The sequence below is a fragment of the Rousettus aegyptiacus genome, unplaced genomic scaffold (assembly GCF_014176215.1).
Source record: "Rousettus aegyptiacus isolate mRouAeg1 unplaced genomic scaffold, mRouAeg1.p scaffold_m13_p_7, whole genome shotgun sequence".
Classification (NCBI taxonomy): Eukaryota; Metazoa; Chordata; class Mammalia; order Chiroptera; family Pteropodidae; genus Rousettus; species Rousettus aegyptiacus.
This window is the reverse complement of record NW_023416310.1, coordinates 89,713,729-89,719,728: the sequence shown is the minus strand read 5'-3', so window position 1 is coordinate 89,719,728 and position 6,000 is coordinate 89,713,729. Positions and strand designations below refer to the sequence as shown.

At 55.9% G+C, this 6,000-nt stretch overlaps 1 protein-coding gene across 2 annotated transcripts in view; it reads left to right on the top strand.

Annotated features, from left to right (window-relative positions):
• The first annotated feature begins 476 nt into the window (after positions 1–476).
• Positions 477–6,000, top strand: part of SYNPO (synaptopodin) — a 50,619-nt gene continuing 45,095 nt past the window's right edge. Inside the window, exons 1-2 of one of the 2 annotated variants that reach the window (XM_036225007.1) lie at positions 477–493; positions 1,320–1,365. The gene's annotated coding sequence lies outside the window, so the exon portion shown is untranslated. Of the gene's footprint in view, positions 494–1,080; positions 1,366–6,000 lie in introns of those variants that run through there. The other variant, XM_016118705.2, reaches the window with a different exon arrangement.

Genomic DNA, 6,000 nt, shown 5'->3' with positions numbered 1-6,000 from the left:
CAGAAGGCATGGAGGGGGAGGGTGGTGGGAGAAAAGGAGACTCAAGCCTTCCAGGTGGCTGATTGAGGGAGCAAGGCTAGCCTGAGGTTTTGGAAACATATTTATTTTTAAGTGTCCGGTGTCACTGGGGGCTTTTTCTTTGAGTTTTGAAATGCTCCAGAAGTCAGCACTCTGCATGTGCGTGTGTGCCGAGCAGAACATGGGCTGTATTTATTCATCCTTTAGCCCGAGCCCTTAAAAATATAGACGGCTAATGTCTTCAGTATGTATGAAATATCCCATATGCTCGGAAACAAAAGGGGCTCTGTTATTAAAGTTTCATTTCCACACGCCCCCTCCCCTCCCTCCCTCCCGCCCCCCTGACACCCTGCCCTCCTCCCATCCCACTCAGCCTGCTGGAGACAGAGCAAGAGCGAGGAGGCAGGCGGGCAGCTGTGGCCGGAGCCCGGGCACAGTCGGGCTCTGCGAGAGTGGGTGCACACTCTGGCTCCAGGTGAGGGGGCGGCCTTGGAAGAGGAGAGCTGGGTCTTCCAGGGCAGAGGGGTCTCCGGGCCCCCCGGATGACCAGTGGAGGGGTGGAGAACGAGGTGGCCCTTCTTGCGGGTGTCGGTGGGGCCGGGGCCCTGGCAGGGCCCGGCTGTCTGGGACGGAAATGCCCGCTCTGCTGCTAACTGAAACCACATGTGTCTCCAGGCAGCGGGACAGAGACGCCGCCAAGCCTGGGGCTTGGGGCTTGGGGCTTGGGGCTTGGGGCTTGGGGGAGAAGAGATGCAGGCTGGCCCCACCTTGTGCCACAGGGTGTGTGTCTGTGTGTGTGTGTCTGTGTATGTGTGTGAGGGGTCCCTGTCAGGAAGGGTTGGGGTCTTTCGCATCTATACAAGTGAGAGCGTGTCAAAGCGTATGAGCGAATGTCTGAGTTCTGTGTGAGTGCACGCGTTGCATGGATGTGTATGTGTGTGCGAAGGTGTAAGGGAGTCTGCAGGCCGGTGGAGTGTCCCACTCACAAGCTTGCATCGGCCTCCCTCTCAGCCCGCTGGGGCCCGAGTCCTGTCACCCAGAGCCCGGGAGTCTGCTGGCTGCCTCCTAGGAGTGTCCTCCGGGATGAGGAGACACCTCGGCTGAATTGGTGGTGGCCCTTCTATGCTGAGACTCCTTTGTGGTCACCATGCTCCCTTGTTCCTTTTCCTCCAGCCAGCCCGGTTTGGTCTTCTCACACCTGCCAAACTTCTACCCATTTCCCAGAGAGAAAGGCTGAGGCAGAGAGAGCAAAGGGCTGATAATAATCATCTCTTCTCCCTCATCTGTTTTCGCCTTTTCAGAATGTTCACCTCCAGGAGCATGGCACGTTCACAATATCCCTAGAAGGTGAGAACACCAAGCCCAAGAGGGGGACAGCTTGCCCACAATATTGGGGAGACAGTAGGAGGGTCATCCAGACTCAGAGGGGTCAGAATATTACTGGGACGAGGGTTCATCCTTGGAGAAAAGGCTGGAAGCTGCACTCTGATTCTGTGGCAAGTAGGGTCATCCCAGGGGCCTCACAGGAACCTGAGTCTTAGGTCTCGTTTTTCAAGGGGCGAGCCCAGCTGCAAGCTGGGCTCTGGGTTCTGGTGGTGGCCATGCTACTGCCTTGCGTGGATTTTGGACAGGCCTCCTCCTGTCTCCAAGCCTCAGTCTCCCCATTCTTACAATGGCAAGGCTGAGCCAAGACAGCATTTCCCAAAGCGCGGTGCGTGCTGCCCTGGCGTCTCACGAGGTGGTGCCACGTGGACCGCCAGTTTTCATTCAACAAGGATTGCGTATTCTTCTCACCTGCGTGAGGGAAAACGACATAAAAGCACACCAAACAGTGAGTGGATTTAAATAAAAGCATAAACTATCCAAACAAACGAAGACCGGAGACCCTTAGAATACGCCCAGGGTCCCGTCCATTTGGGCACCAGGCTCTCTTTGTGCTTCTACCGTTTTAAATCCTCATAGGAGTATTGGCTCTAGCCATCTAGGACCGGAAGATGTGACCGCCTATTGGTCCCCCCCCCCCCAAATTAGCAGCCCTGTAATTCTGTGATTAGAGTGAAAAGCTCAGTTGTCCCCTCAGAGTTTGTGTGTGTGTGTGTGTGTGTGTGTGCGCGCGCGCGCGTGCATGTTCTGTGCGTGCTGTGTGGGAAGGGACCAGGGATGGAAAAGGCAGAACTGGGAAAAAGATCAGCCCATCCCACCCAGATCAGGGCTGGGTGCCCAAGGTCAAAGGCAAGGAGTTTGGGAAAGAGATTGTTTCCTGACTGACATTTTCAAGTGCTTTGTCTGGCGTCAGTCTTGCTTTGAATTGCCACGGTGGGTGGGTAAGCAAGGGGCCACCCTGGCTTCAGCCTTTCCTGTCATTCATCCTCGGCTCCCTGGCCACTTGGTTGCATTTTAGGTGCCAACCTAGGATTGGCCTGGGAGGGGTGCACTGGGAGGAAGTAGGAAGTAGGAGCCGGGAGGCCCTCAGCAGAGCCCCTCGGTCCCATCTCCAGCCTGGGCTAGTTGGAGCTGGCGTCGTTGAGGACATGCCCCTGCGCGTCTCCCCCTCACTGAATGGTTCTCTGTTGGCCTTATTGTTACTCACGCCGATGATTGTTTATCCATGGGTCTTCACCGGTGACTTGTCTCATCCCCAACTCTCTAGGCGAGCACGGCCCTGCAGGATGTGCAGCTTTCTTGTCTCACCTGCAATAGGCAGAGGGCACGAAACTTTGGCTCAAGGATATGGATGGCATCCTGGGGTGGGGACGAATTCATGGCCCCTTCTTCAGGAGACAGTAGGTGCAAAGGAAGGGCCCAGGGCAAGCTCCTTGCCCTTTTGGGGCCTCAATGTCCCCACCAACCCCAGAGGACATTGTCCTTGGTGAGGCTGAAATAATTTTCTCGCTCTGTCTTAGGATAGGGCAATATTTATCTACTTCTAGAGGGATCTTGTTTCTCTAGAAAGATTACTTCCCAGTTTGGTGGTGGGGAGAAGCACCCTGTGAGTTGTAAGGTCAGGTTCTCTGAAGCTAGGATGGCCACATGAGGTCATCCGCCCTCCTTGGACCCAGGTTCAGAGTTGTTTCAAGTCCTGGGGAAGCATCTGGCTAGGGTCAGGGGCATATTCCCTGCTTATCACATCCTAGCTGGCCTTGTGGGTCCTGCAGCTACACCCAAGGCCAAGGGCAAACAGATACCAGCTTTATGAGCTGAGCAGCTTTGCGGGTGTCGTTGTAGAGAGACCTGCCTGCCCAGGGAGTGGGAGGTGCCACTGCTCAGGGGGAAGGATGTGGGCTTAAAGAGGAACCTCTTCCTAATGACACGTTCTCATTTAGAAAATGAAACTGTTCATACGGCCACGGTCCCCTTAAATACGTCACGCTTGGTGGGCTAAGTCGCAGGTTCAGACGGAGGCTGAGGATTCTAGTAAACTTAGCTCACTCACCCACAGCGATGCCCCGGGGCTCCACTTCCTTAGATTTCACCTCGATTTCTTTGTCCTGGGCTTGGTAAAGGCAGAATGTGGAGTGGTGACCAAGCAGTTTACCCGTAGTTCACATCCAGGTCTACTGGTGACAGTATCGACTTCAGGCAAAAGAAAGCTAAAGTTTGCCGTTGGGTTAGGGACAAAGAGAAAGAGTAAAGAGAGGTCAGGTGGACCTGGGCTCCGCCTCTGCTGCGTCCGGGGCACCTGGCCGGCCCACTGCATCTCTCTCAGCTCTGCTTTTCTGATCTGTAAGACGGGTTGCCCTGAAGGTTCAGAAGGCGACGGTGCACGAGCCCCGGCACACAGTGTCTGGCACTTGATAAACAGTAAGTCAGAGGCATCTGGCCTGTCAATGGCTCTACCGACTTACGGAGAGAGCGTCCTCGCTGCTGTACACAGGGAGAATGAGTCACGGAGCGATGCGCCCTGAGGTGAGGGAACAGCACCAACTCCTTCTCAGGCCTCAGTTCCAGTCCCAGCCCTGCCCCCACGGGCTGTGTAACTTCAAGAAGGTTACTTAACGCCTCTGAGTCTCAGTGTCCTCATCTATAAAGTTGGGGAGGGAGATAGCACCTACTCTATAAGGTGGCTGTGGGGATTAAAGGAGCCAACCTAAAGTTCCTGGCGCACAGTGTAGGTGGTCAGTAAACGCTAACTAGCTGAGTGGTCAGTAAACGCTAACTAGCTGAATGGGGAACCTGGAGGCCTGAAGCCTGGCCCTGGCTGACTCCAGAGGCTCTAGTCCCTCAAATTCCTCCCCTCAAATAGTCCTTCTAGTCCCCAGTCAGAGCCACAGCTTTGTAAGTGTTAAGGCCAGAGACTAGAGGCTCAGGGTGCCCAGGAGGGCTTCTCCCCCAGGAACTGGTTTCATAGCTCCCTACAAACACTACAAACGCCTTCTGGGGCAGCGCTGTGCCCCAGTTCCCAGGTAGGGACAGGCAGTGATTCTGTTATCCATCATCATTGCCAGCACGCCTGGGATGGTTTCCTACTGGAGGAAACCAGGAAGCCACAGCTCGGAGAGGGGAAGGGGCGTGTGGGGCCAACGTGGCGGTGAGGCAGGGGCTGGAGGATGGAGGCCAGAAGGTGGGAAAGTGTGTGGGGAGCGGGGAAGGGGAGGGCCCTGTACCTACCCTGCCAGGGCCTCCCTCCTGTCTCTGCTCACTAGAAGCAGGAACTGGTTACAGGGGAGCTGGAAAGGAGAGAAAGAAAGCAAACAGAGTCAGAGAAGAGCCTGGAGCTTGACGTGCTGGGATTGTTTGGCCTGGCTGAGCCACCCCCGGGCCGCTCCTGGCGGCTCTGCGGGCAGACTCCGGCACCCTCCGGCACATGCGTGTGTGAATGCATACACACGTGCACATGCGTACACAGATACGGACACACGGCTACGCACAGGCATGCAGACACACGCATACTCACACACAGTCAGGCGTGCACATGCACACGGACACACGGACACACACGGATACATACAGACACCTATACAGACACACACACACACACACGCACGCAGAGACACGCATGGCACAGGAGCTCCTAGCTGGACGGCAGGTGCTAGGATGCGGCGTTTCCGGGGCTCCTTCTAGCTCAACCAACCGCCTCACTCCCCTCCTTACGCTAGCACAGCCCCTCACGGCAGTCACCACAACCCCTACTGTGCACTGAGCACACACCGCTGAGCTCTAGTGAACTTGTTTAATCTTCGCAACAGCCCTAGGAGGCGGGCACTGGAATTAGCCCTTGTTCGCAGATGGGAAAAAAGGCTCAGATAGATGAAAAAACTCTTTCAAGGTCACACAGTTTGTTCAGTGGCCGCTGCGAAGCGGGCCTCCGGCGTGCAGAGCCCAGTGGCTGACCGCCGCCCCACACTGTCTCCGAGGGCACCGGGCTGGGCACCGTGAGTCACCCCTGCCGCCAGGGGAAGCGGCAACACAAGGCTGCCCTTTTCTCAGGCCCAGAGGAGGGAAGCGACCTGCCCGCAGTCACAGCCACGGTTTCGGTGGCGGGGAGAGACAGGGGATGGGGCTGGACAAACCCTCGCCGCTGCAGAGTTAGGCTCAGTGCTCTCCAGCCTCCTCTTGCAGCGTCTTCTGCCAAAGCGCCCTTTCCGCACCTGCCCTGACCCCTGAGACTGTACCTCTGACCCCTAGACCTTGCGTGTCCAGTGTCTCACGCCCTCACACTCATTTGTCTTGCCAGCCACTGCCTCAACAAGTGTGTCCTGAGCATCCTTAATAACAGCTCTGGATAACTGTTGACAAAACATTTTTCCCTTTCATTATTTATTCCGTCCTGTATGCGTGGTGGTGGGGGGCGATTATTATTTTCTTTTATCCTGGCTCCGTCACTCACTGAGAGTCCTTCCGGCAGAGGGTGGAACTAACTGAAATACATAACAGAGTCCTCTACTGAGCTCAAAATTGCTTGCCGAATGAATGAATGGCGAGCAAAACTGACGCTGTGCCAGCCCTTGTGGAACCAGAATAATGACCAACGCTTTGCTCAGC